At 45.4% G+C, this 12,720-nt stretch overlaps 1 protein-coding gene across 1 annotated transcript in view; it reads left to right on the forward strand.

Annotated features, from left to right (window-relative positions):
* LOC126175495 (cholecystokinin receptor-like) overlaps nucleotides 1-12,720 on the forward strand; it is a 1,200,755-nt gene that overhangs the window by 968,111 nt on the left and 219,924 nt on the right. The gene's annotated exons all lie outside the window — the stretch shown is intronic.

The raw sequence follows: 12,720 nt of genomic DNA on the forward strand, positions 1-12,720 counted from the left end.
ATTGATTTTAATACCTACTCCGAATTTTTCTTTTGTTTCCTTTACTGCTTGCTCAATATACAGATTGAATAACATCGGGGAGAGGCTACAACCCTGTCTTACTCCCTTCCCAACCGCTGCTTCCCTTTCATGTCCCTCGACTCTTATAACTGCCATCTGGTTTCTGTACAAATTGTAAATAGCCTTTCGCTCCCTGTATTTTACCCCTGCCACCTTTAGAATTCATTGTCATACAATAAGAGATATCACAGCTCGCACGGAATGACTTAAATGTTCGTTCTTCCCGCGCACTGTCGAATGGTAGAGAAATAGAATGAAAGTGGTTCTCTGAACCCTCTGCCAGGTACTTACGTGTGAACAGCAGGGAACTGGCGTAGTTACAGATGTAGAACATTTACACACAAAATTCATATGAATGGCTTACATCAGCATGTCACGTGTCAGATTCAATATTTTAGGAGAAAAGTAGATATTTTTATTTTTAATACCCAGCCATACCATTTCCTTCTTAAAATCGCAAGTCAATCTAATAAACATACTTCATGAATCGAAAAGAAACTAACAAAAATTCTGCGAGGGACGCCATTTGAGATTATAAAAAATTTATGTACATTCGAGTTAGGTGTTCAGCCAACAGAAACGTTATTCAAAATGGCTTTCGACTCTTGAATTATTTAGAAACTGCTCGTTTTAATTAGAAGCCCTTCAGAATGAATAGCTAATTGTTGGTGCCAAGCTCTCTCGACACTCAGACGTGAGTCTGCAACAGTGTCTGCCGGTGATGCTACCTAAAAATTTTGAATGTTGCAGCACACACCCTACGACAAAAAAAGACAACGTACCACGCAGGAACTATACCAATGGTATGGAAATCGGTACATATGACGTACTTGTAAAGACAAATAAATGATTACAATTTCAGAAAAAATTGGATCTTTTCTTCAAGGGAAAGATCTTCACAAATTGAGCAAGTTCAAAATGGTTCAAATGGCTCTGAGCACTACGGGACTTAACATCTGTGGTCATCAGTCCCCTAGAACTTAGAACTACTTAAACCTAACTAACCTAAGGACATCACACACATCCATGCCCGAGGCAGGATTCGAACCTACGACCGTAGCAGTCGCGCGGTTCCGGACTGAGCGCCGAGAACCGCTAAGACCACCGCGGCCGGCTTGAACAAGTCAATAACGCCTTAGTTCACCTCTGGTTCTTCTGCAAACCATTATCCGGCTTGCCATTGATTGATAGAGGTGTTCGATATCCTTTTGAGAGGCGCATCCTGCCGAATTCTTTCCAATTGGCGTGTCATTTCGTCAAAATCCAGAGCCGGTTGGAGGGTCCTGCCCATAACGCTCCAAACGGTCTGAACTGGAGAGAGATCCGGCGACCTTGGTGGACAGGACAGGGTTTGCCAAGCACGAACACAAACAGTAGAAACTCTCGCCCTGTGTGGTTGGGCATTATCTTGTTGAACTGTAAGCCCAGGATGGCTTGCCATGAAGGGCAACGAAACGGGGTGTAGAATATCTTTAACGTACCGCTGTGCTCTAAGTGTGCTGCGGCTGACAGCCAATGTAGTAGTAGAAGTAGAAGGGTTTTGTGGGCGCACGACAGCAAGGTCTTCAGCGCCCGTTCAGTATCATAGTGAGACAGGTGTCAAGAGAAAAGCTCAGAACATTTACATCAAACGGAACATAAAACACAGGGAACAATCATAAAAAATATGTGCTCACCCACACCGAAGCGTGGGATGAAGCAGGGCGTCAGCAGTAAAACATGGACAACACAGGAAGAAAAAGGTAGAGGGAGCTAAAACAATGGAGCAGATGGAAGTGGCTGGCTGACCGCAAGGAAAAAAGAGAGGAGTCAGCCACTCTGCAATACACTAAAACCGCCAGCCTAAAAGTTTAGGCCAGAGTCCAGACACATCACAAAACTTAAAAACCCTAGACACACAAGTCTCATCGTTAGCTAAAACACAGGGCAGATCCCCATCAACTTGTGCTTCTGCCCTTGCATCACGGTATAAAACGCAGTCTGTTAAAATGTGCCGGACAGAGATGTGCACACCACAAGGATCACAAAACGGAGGATCCTCCCGCCGTAATAAATAGCTATGTGTCAGAGGACAGTGCCCGATCCGAAGACGTGTGAGGGCCACCTCTTCCCGCCTGAGCAGCCGGCAGGAGGAACGCCACGGCCGAGTGGTCGACTTTACCGACCGCAGTTTATTGGCCGTCACCGCCAGCCATTCGTCCTCCCTCAACTCCATGCACTTCCTGTGGAGTGCAGCGATGACTGACTGCAAGGGGATAGGACACTGGACCACATCCTGCTCTCTGCAGGCCTCCATGGCAGCCCGATCAGCCTGTTCATTGCCCCATATGCCGACATGACCAGGCACCCAGCAGAAGGATACCTCTTTACCCCGCCGTTGGAGCAAGTACAGTTGGTCATGTATCAGCTGGACCATCTCTTCAGTCGGGTATAGGTTCTGCAGTGATTGTAAGGCACTAAGAGAATGGGAGCAGAGAAGAAATCGATCGCCCCGAACACGATGCATTTGCTCCAGTGACAGCCAAAGGGGGCCTGCTATAAGTGAAAGTGGCATCCCAGACCATCACTCCCGGTTGTCGCAGTGTGTGGTGGGTAACAGCCAGGTTAGTATCCCAGGGCTGTCCGGAGCGTCTCCAGACACATCTTCGGTCTGGAATCTCATTAATGAAATGGACGAAATGTTTTCATAATTCAGAATACAATTGGACTGAATGTGACAAACGAAAATTTGTGCTGCTGCACCTGGGATCGGACCCGGATTTTCCACTTCACCCAAGCGGTCACCTTAACTGCTGCAGCTATCTGAATACGCTTCCAGCAGCGACCCGAATTTTCTTATGTCACTGAGTGTCTACGTGCTGCACTCGCCCAATTGCTGAGAATGATGCACAGGAAGAGACATTATTACTGCCGCTGTCTGTCTAGGCGTTTAATACTGTTCGCAGTGTCTCTGTTTTTAACGATGTTCTTCATACATTCACGCATTGGATCGGTCGGGAAGAGTGCTCGGATAGCCGAAGCGACTAAAGGCGACTGCTTGCCTAAAGCGGAAAATCCATGTCCGAGTCGTGGTCAGAAACAAAGTTTCATTTGTCACTAATAAATTGTGCAGAAGCAGTCTGACCGTATTCGCAACTCCGAATACATTTTTTTTTTTTTTTTCATTTCATTAACCTGAGTAGTTTCACGGGTAAGACAAGGCTGCAACCTGTCTCCACTGTTGTTCATATTATTTATGGATCATATGTTGAAAACAATAGACTGGCTGGGTGAGATTAAGATATGTGAACACAAAATAAGCAGTCTTGCATATGCGGATGACTTAGTTGTGATGGCAGATTCGATTGAAAGTTTGCAAAGTAATATTTCAGAGCTAGATCAGAAATGTAAGGACTATGGTATCAAGATTAGCATCTCCAAAACGAAAGCAATGTCAGTGGGAAAGAAATATAAACGGATTGAGTGCCAAACAGGAGGAACAAAGTTAGAACAGGTGGACGGTTTCAAGTACTTAGGATGCATATTCTCACAGGATGGCAACATAGTGAAAGAACTGGAAGCGAGGTGTAGCAAAGCTAATGCAGTGAGCGCTCAGCTACGATCTACTCTCTTCTGCAAGAAGGAAGTCACTACCAAGGCTAAGTTATCTGTGCACCGTTCAATCTTTCGACCAACTTTGTTGTATGGGAGCGAAAACTGGGTGGACTCAGGTTACCTTATCAACAAGGTTGAGGGTACGGATATGAAAGTAGCTAGGATGATTGCAGGTACTAGCAGATGGGAACAATGGCAGGAGGGTGTCTACAATGAGGAAATCAAAGAAAAACTGGGAATGAACTCTATAGATGTAGCAGTCAGGGCGAACAGGCTTAGATGGTGGGGTCATGTTACACGCATGGGAGAAGCAAGGTTACCCAAGAGACTCATGGATTCAGCAGTAGAGGGTAGGAGGAGTCGGGGCAGACCGAGGAGAAGGTACCTGGATTCGGTTAAGAATGATTTTGAAGTAATAGGCTTAACATCAGAAGAGGCACCAATGTTAGCACTGAATAGGGGATCATGGAGGAACTGTATAAGGGGGGCTATGCTCCAGACTGAACGCTGAAAGGCATAATCAGTCTTAAATGATGATGATGATGATGATCATTAACCTGTCTATCGTAGCAGCGTATATTTCTTCAGAGATTCATCCGTGTTTCAAAGGCAATGCACAGCACACGGTCAAAAACACAATCACTTGAAATAGTATTACATACCTAAACAGGCTGTGACAAAGTCTCTCCCTGTACGGGATTCACAGCAGCTATGCGAGAGCAGGCTGTAGACACTCAGTGACATATGGAGATTTGAGTCGGCCCTGGAGGGGTTCATAGATAGCCGCAGCGCTCAAGACGACTTCTCGCGTAAAGCGGGATATCGTGGTTTGATTCCTAGGCTGGCACGAATTTTCATTTGTAAATAATAAATTGTGGAGCAGGAGACTAATCGTAGCCGCAGTTCCGAATACATTTCTTCGCAATATATCAGAAATTTCGCCACCCGAACCTTCTGAGCCACTAGTTTGTTTGCCCTTATCGAAATATCAGTAGAAGCTACTTATCACTATGCATCGAATAGCTCAGATATGACCAAAACGTGATTCACCTGCTTTCTTCCCCTTACGCCTGAATTATATTTTTGGGCCACAGAGTAAACCTGTGCGACCATCCCCCTCCCGTGATTAACCAGGTGAGCTAAACCCATTAACCGGACTGTACACCGGTCTGAACCCCATATTTTTGTAATGACTAAGAGCTTGGTATGTGGATCAGGTACGCCCCAGTCTGTTAAACCATCTTGCAGAAGACTTGTCGCAGTCCCATATAGCAGCTATCCCTAATTCGTTTGCTCACTAGCGTGTAAAGCCGAGGTCCAGCAGGTGTATCTCATCCCTGTTGGTTTGCTTGAATGCGAAAGGAGAAGAACACCACATCTTTGAAGATGCCCAATAGTGATCCATTCGAAACGTCAGGGATTAGATGTAGACCTGTTGGACTACGCCCTATTACCTAAGTACTGTACATACACGTGCAAGTGTGAAAAAAGGAAGTTGTGACATTACAGCCTTTATCACTGCGATTTTTAATATGTAAAAGTTTTTTTTTCTCTATTCGCGTCAGTATGTGCGAACTTTTAACATATACCAATGAATGTTGTAACCAGATATCATTGCCGGGCTCCTGAAAAGCGCAGAATATCACGATAGCTATAAACTGTTATACGCTGCTATCGATCAGTAAAAAAACGATGCACCTATGTTTCAAAATAACAATTGCCAATTTTTACTTCTGCAGGGAGCCGCGCCGCTCTCTAGCTGTTCTTCTGTGAATGTGTTGCGAGTCGGACGCAAAAGTATTGTGCTCCATACTGATATAATCATTTTATTGTTAAGTGATTGTTTAAGTGATTAAAAATATATGTAGCCACAAACAAGCGAGAATGTGTATCATGAAAATTCGCTCCACCGCCACAATGGGTGGCCATGTTAATGTAAGTTTCCGTTTCATAATATAATGCTTGAAGCCTTGAAGTTGATTTAATTTCAAAGAAAATCTCTCAACCTTATTTTCATTAATTATACTTGTGATAATCCTTTCTGTTTAAAAGATTTATGCAGCTTATGATCCAGCGTGTGTTCTGTCGGAACAGGAGGCTGTCGTGACGACATCGTTATAGTATTTATTCCAAGTTCTCTCAGTTCCGTTTATATGTTCGTACAAATCCAATTAGTTGGTCCCTTAGGTTTCTTTCATGTAACTTCTGTTTGTTTTCTCCGCGCGAACTTCCTCCGAAAAAAAAAAATTCTGTTCATTTTTTAGTAATTTTTCGATATCGCGAATGAGAAAAGACAGCCGCCTCCTGCTCCGAACGGAATACCACGACTTTTCTAACGTCGGAGAGTACCGCACGAATTTTCCGCTAAAAGGTAATAGAATTTCTTAAAGCTGGATCAATTACACATGTTGCTGCTGTTCTCCGACAAATCTGGTGTGATTAATAGTAATTTATTCTGTCACGACAAAAAGAACCAATTTTTTTTTACCAAAGCAACAAAGCTTTCAATTAAATTACTAAAAAAAAATCATACCAGAAAGTAGACTATTGTGGATGCTCCGATAAACATTTTGAGACAAAGAATTAGGAGTCCAAATTAAAAATACTCTATCCTTAACATGCTTTTCGACATTTCTGTCCTGAAGAAACGTATGAAACGTTGCTTCAGCTAAATTTTCTGTTCCGCTAGGCTTTGTATGCTCCTCCATCTGTTTCAATGTAATGCTTACTGCATACATTTCAGGGTTCTCCACCGTCGGCACCACTATTTTTTTCGTTTCACTTCCATCTACATTCAGAACTGTGATTGCGGTCGTAACATTTTCATTTGATTTAAAATAGCCTAATTTCAGTGCCAGAGTGACTCTATATATTTGAATAATGTGACTGTAGCATTATATATTCTTTCATGCACACGACTAGACAGGTTTCGGTACATTTCTACCATCTTCTTGTAGACTGTCTGCGGTCCATACCTTATACGGCATACGGCAAGAGGGGCAGGAGAGCGGGATATATTGGCAATGATGGGTGGCTGTTGCAGCTACAGGCCTCGTGGAACTGGCTGAAAGCGTGCCCTAAGTCCCATGTGGGTCTCACCACCACCACCTAAAGAGAAGGCCGCGGCGCGCTCTTGTGACGTCACGCAAAGCGGGCCAGGGTTGGATTGGCGCTCCGCTTAAAGAATCGAGACGCACGGCCTGCAAATCTTTGTCAAACGGTTTCACAGAACCTATTCCGTAAAAAAATAATTAATTTCTTAAATACTTTTAGCTTTATATGGCAGCTTCATGATGAAGTGCCAATCATTTCGATAATGGTCATACCTTTTGTGGTATTTCACAGATCAGTATCAAATTTGAGAACGTTGCCATCAAAAATAGAGGTCACTATAAATTTGTGTTTGATGCATATTACACATTCTATTGCTGAGTATGAAATACAGATGAGGTTTTGAAATTTTCGTAAAACTTTGGATCAATATCTGCTTCCAATCTCGAAAAAATTGAGCATCTGCAGCAACTTCACTTACGATCGCAACGCGCGGGAATGAAATATTCATAACGCCTGTCATATCTCGTAAACCGCTGGAGATAACGAAACGAGATCTTGGAAAATGATACCACGCAAAGAGGAGAGTACTTTGCCGAATGGTTAAAATAAGTAACTTTATCAATCGCGATATAGCAGAAACTATAGTTTATAACTCTTTTTACCGGTAATGTAATTGCATAAGACTTATCAACAGCCAGTGAAAACGTACGAGTGCGGGATGTAAATAATATTGCGATATACATGGTAAAACCAGGTACATTTGTGAAAAATGCACTGTGATAAAGTACATTCTTTCTGGACCAGACAACTATTATTTACACTCACTTGAAAAATTCTGCACTAATACAGTGTATAATATTAAATTCCTCTGCCTTCAGTATCCTAAATAAATATTGTGTAACTGTTTATAGAGCTCCCTCAGGAAAGCTGAGTACATTCCCCAAGCAAACAATCACTTTTAACTCACCTCACAAAAACAATTATGCTTTGTTATTGTAATGTAAATTTTCTTTCCTGTAAAAATATGGCAGATTTTGAGCATAAGTCAACAGTGAAAATCTACAAACCTTCAGCAGACATTTGCAGCAGTTGGAATGAGACAATGTGTCAAGCTACAAACGTCAATAATAAATTTAACCTATTCTAGATTAATTTGTTCCATTGTTTGACACAGCGAAAAATAACACAGATATGCTTCATACAGAGAGATCGCTTTTTAAACATGAAAACAGCAGTTTCAACATTCGTTAGCACTAATGCTAACTAATGCGAGAGTGAAAAACAACCCACTCACAAATAGAGAATAAAACGTATCGGTAATGCGTAACAAAATACGAACTGCAGAGAAATTTAAACACGAATAAAAAGTAACACGAGCCACAAATTTATATTTCGTTTTCAAAATCAAAATAAAGCCACTTGGTAACGAATACTAGGCATACTTACTGCGATCTTTTGCTCACAATTTTAGTCTAATGTATCCAAAATGCAAGATATTCCACCAGAAAAAACAACAATTGTACTAGGTATATAGTTTTTACATACCTTCGTGTGCTCAGTGGGTTGGAAATTGTCCCGATGAATCGCTGAAAGACATTTCCAACGCAGATTCGCAGCTTTCGGAAAGGAAAACAACATTACTTTCGGTCGAGTTCCGTAATTCCCACGACACCTTGGCACACAGCACTTGTAAACCATGTCCACAGTAGCTTCACTACAGGCAAACACTGTAATCGCTAGTTTTAAGCACGAATATAGCACTCGATCCAACAAACGTGTAGATAAACAAACGCTTCGAAACACAACATGGTGGCCTGCTTGGAGTGACGTCACGACCTGCTATGAATTTCGCGCCGCGGCCTTGTCTCTAGGTGGTGGTGGTCTCACCCTGCTACTTCCTTAACTGTCTGTAATTTTGTATAGAGCGTGATACCTCATATACACCATTTGACAAAAAAAGTGAATCACTCAGAAGGAAACGAAATTAAACCATGGGTTTGGAGGGTATGTGATGCTATTTCAGTGATTACGGTATGTTATTAGATCCGTTCTTCTGCCGTTCTCGCAACGGGAAAGTGATAAAAAGAAATGATTGTGTGGCACTGTCGCCCAGGAGGCCCCGTCCGTTGAATTTCGGCCGCCGTGTTGCAAGTCTTACTTCATGTGACGCCACATTGGGTGACTTGCGCGTTGATGATGATGAGGACAACACAACACCAAGTCCACGGGCGGAGAAAATTTCCAATCCGGCCGGGAATTGAACCTGGGCTCACTGCATGGGAGGCAAGCACGTTACCACTTTTTTTTAAGGCGTTGTTATTTACACTCCTGGAAATTGAAATAAGAACACCGTGAATTCATTGTCCCAGGAAGGGGAAACTTTATTGACACATTCCTGGGGTCAGATACATCACATGATCACACTGACAGAACCACAGGCACATAGACACAGGCAACAGAGCATGCACAATGTCGGCACTAGTACAGTGTATATCCACCTTTCGCAGCAATGCAGGCTGCTATTCTCCCATGGAGACGATCGTAGAGATGCTGGATGTAGTCCTGTGGAACGGCTTGCCATGCCATTTCCACCTGGCGCCTCAGTTGGACCAGCGTTCGTGCTGGACGTGCAGACCGCGTGAGACGACGCTTCATCCAGTCCCAAACATGCTCAATGGGGGACAGATCCGGAGATCTTGCTGGCCAGGGTAGTTGACTTACACCTTCTAGAGCACGTTGGGTGGCACGGGATACATGCGGACGTGCATTGTCCTGTTGGAACAGCAAGTTCCCTTGCCGGTCTAGGAATGGTAGAACGATGGGTTCGATGACGGTTTGGATGTACCGTGCACTATTCAGTGTCCCCTCGACGATCACCAGTGGTGTACGGCCAGTGTAGGAGATCGCTCCCCACACCATGATGCCGGGTGTTGGCCCTGTGTGCCTCGGTCGTATGCAGTCCTGATTGTGGCGCTCACCTGCACGGCGCCAAACACGCATACGACCATCATTGGCACCAAGGCAGAAGCGACTCTCATCGCTGAAAACGACACGTCTCCATTCGTCCCTCCATTCACGCCTGTCGCGACACCACTGGAGGCGGGCTGCACGATGTTGGGGCGTGAGCGGAAGACGGCCTAACGGTGTGCGGGACCGTAGCCCAGCTTCATGGAGACGGTTGCGAATGGTCCTCGCCGATACCCCAGGAGCAACAGTGTCCCTAATTTGCTGGGAAGTGGCGGTGCGGTCCCCTACGGCATTGCGTAGGATCCTACGGTCTTGGTGTGCATCCGTGCGTCGCTGCGGTCCGGTCCCAGGTCGACGGGCACGTGCACCTTCCGCCGACCACTGGCGACAACATCGATGTACTGTGGAGACCTCACGCCCCACGTGTTGAGCAATTCGGCGGTACGTCCACCCAGCCTCCCGCATGCCCACTATACGCCCTCGCTCAAAGTCCGTCAACTGCACATACGGTTCACGTCCACGCTGTCGCGGCATGCTACCAGTGTTAAAGACTGCGATGGAGCTCCGTATGCCACGGCAAACTGGCTGACACTGACGGCGGCGGTGCACAAATGCTGCGCAGCTAGCGCCATTCGACGGCCAACACCGCGGTTCCTGGTGTGTCCGCTGTGCCGTGCGTGTGATCATTGCTTGTACAGCCCTCTCGCAGTGTCCGGAGCAAGTATGGTGGGTCTGACACACCGGTGTCAATGTGTTCTTTTTTCCATTTCCAGGAGTGTATTTATTTGCATGTGTTTTTGTAATATTCACCAATATCATGAAATTATGTGAACACATCGGCGAAAGAGAAAAGAAATATAAATTCTGGTTAAAGAAAAAGAAAGGAAAAAGGAAAAGCAAAACGAAATAAAATCCGCACAATCTGCGACGCGCTCTCCCATCCGCGGAGGTCAGAAGTAGAATAGATCGTAGGCGGTTGAAACTCAGACACCGCCGGGGGAGGAGGGGTAGATGCCCTCTGAGCCAGGCACCACCCAACTCAGTGGAGGTCTAACAAAGACCGCTCGAAGATAGTTAGCAAATAATGTTCGGTAACGTGGCGTGTTTTCGAGAGCTGCATGGGCTGTTCGTAAATAGGTCCAGAAGTCGAGGCGGGATTTAGGTCCCTTATGAAAGAGATAGGCGACCGCCCACCCTTTGACCCACGTAATAGCGTGACATTTGGCGGCGGGAAAATGTCTGTCCTCCGTGTATAGAAACATTCGAGGGTCGATTGTGTCTGGTGGCACCCGGAGATAGCAGGCAATGATTTGCTGCACGAAGCGCCATACATCTTGCGACGAGGCGCATGTCAGACGGTGTTCATCAATGTCCAGTTGCTGGCAAAGGAGACAAAGAGGGGTTCTGATAAGCCAATGTTGTGCAGTCGCTGCTTCGTGGCAAATTTCCTGTTGACTATGTGATACCACAGTGCCCGGACGTTCGTAGGGAGGAAGGGCTGGTGGACGGTAGTCCACACTATGGGCCACTGGATGGAGGGATGTTTGGTCTCCATCACATTCCGGGGAACACAGCGCAGCAACAGGCTGTAAAAATCCTTAGTCCTGGGTGGGCCTGTATCTGGGAGACTGGTATGCATGTAACTGTAGTCCACGAAAAAGGTCGAAATATGGGACAAATGAGGCACGATATGGCCGACAAACCCCGGTGGTGAGGTGGAAGCAGGTAGGAGGACCTCAAGCAAGCTGCGTGCTAGAGATGTACCTTGGCCCGTCCACTGTTTTCTCGTGGTACTCATGTACAAGGCGGCAGCTCGCATACGGACATTGACGAGCCCGACGCCACCATACCGTGAGGGCAGGGTAAGTGTCTCATAACGGACTTTAAACATTGAACCAGCTGTGAGATAATAGCCAAAAGCCGCCTGAAGGTTGCGCCCAATTGCAGTTGGCAAAGGGAGAACTTGCGCGATGTGAACCAATTTCGATGCCACATAAAGATTAAGAAACTCAACCCGTTGAAGTGTGTCCTGGCGGACGTCGTTGCGGATGACGTGTAACAGGCGACGGAAATTCGTTACCGCTGTGCGTGTGACCGTGGGGGTAAAGGTAACAGAACACAGCATGTTGTTATCAACGGAGAGACGTCTACAGACGTTAAAGTAACCTCTGGCGTGCCACAGGGGAGTGTTATGGGACCATTGCTTTTCACAATATATATAAATGACCTAGTAGATAGTGTCGGAAGTTCCATGCGGCTTTTCGCGGATGATGCTGTAGTATACAGAGATGTTGCAGCATTAGAAAATTGTAGCGAAATGCAGGAAGATCTGCAGCGGATAGGCACTTGGTGCAGGGAGTGGCAACTGACCCTTAACATAGACAAATGTAATGTATTGCGAATACATAGAAAGAAGGATCCTTTATTGTATGATTATATGATAGCGGAACAAACACTGGTAGCAGTTACTTCTGTAAAATATCTGGGAGTATGCGTGCGGAACGATTTGAAGTGGAATGATCATATAAAATTAATTGTTGGTAAGGCGTGTACCAGGTTGAGATTCATTGGGAGAGTCCTTAGAAAATGTAGTCCATCAACAAAGGCGGTGGCTTACAAAACACTCGTTCGACCTATACTTGAGTATTGCTCATCAGTGTGGGATCCATACCAGATCGGGTTGACGGAGGAGATAGAGAAGATCCAAAGAAGAGCGGCGCGTTTCGTCACAGGGTTATTTGGTAACCGTGATAGCGTTACGGAGATGTTTAACAAACTCAAGTGGCAGACTCTGCAAGAGAGGCGCTCTGCATCGCGGTGTAGCTTGCTCGCCAGGTTTCGAGAGGGTGCGTTTCTGGATGAGGTATCGAATATATTGCTTCCCCCTACTTATACCTCCCGAGGAGATCACGAATGTAAAATTAGAGAGATTAGAGCGCGCACAGAGGCTTTCAGACAGTCGTTCTTCCCGCGAACCATACGCGACTGGAACAGGAAAGGGAGGTAATGACAGTGGCACGTAAAGTGCCCTCCGCCACACACCGT

This window comes from Schistocerca cancellata, chromosome 3, assembly GCF_023864275.1.
Source record: "Schistocerca cancellata isolate TAMUIC-IGC-003103 chromosome 3, iqSchCanc2.1, whole genome shotgun sequence".
Classification (NCBI taxonomy): Eukaryota; Metazoa; Arthropoda; class Insecta; order Orthoptera; family Acrididae; genus Schistocerca; species Schistocerca cancellata.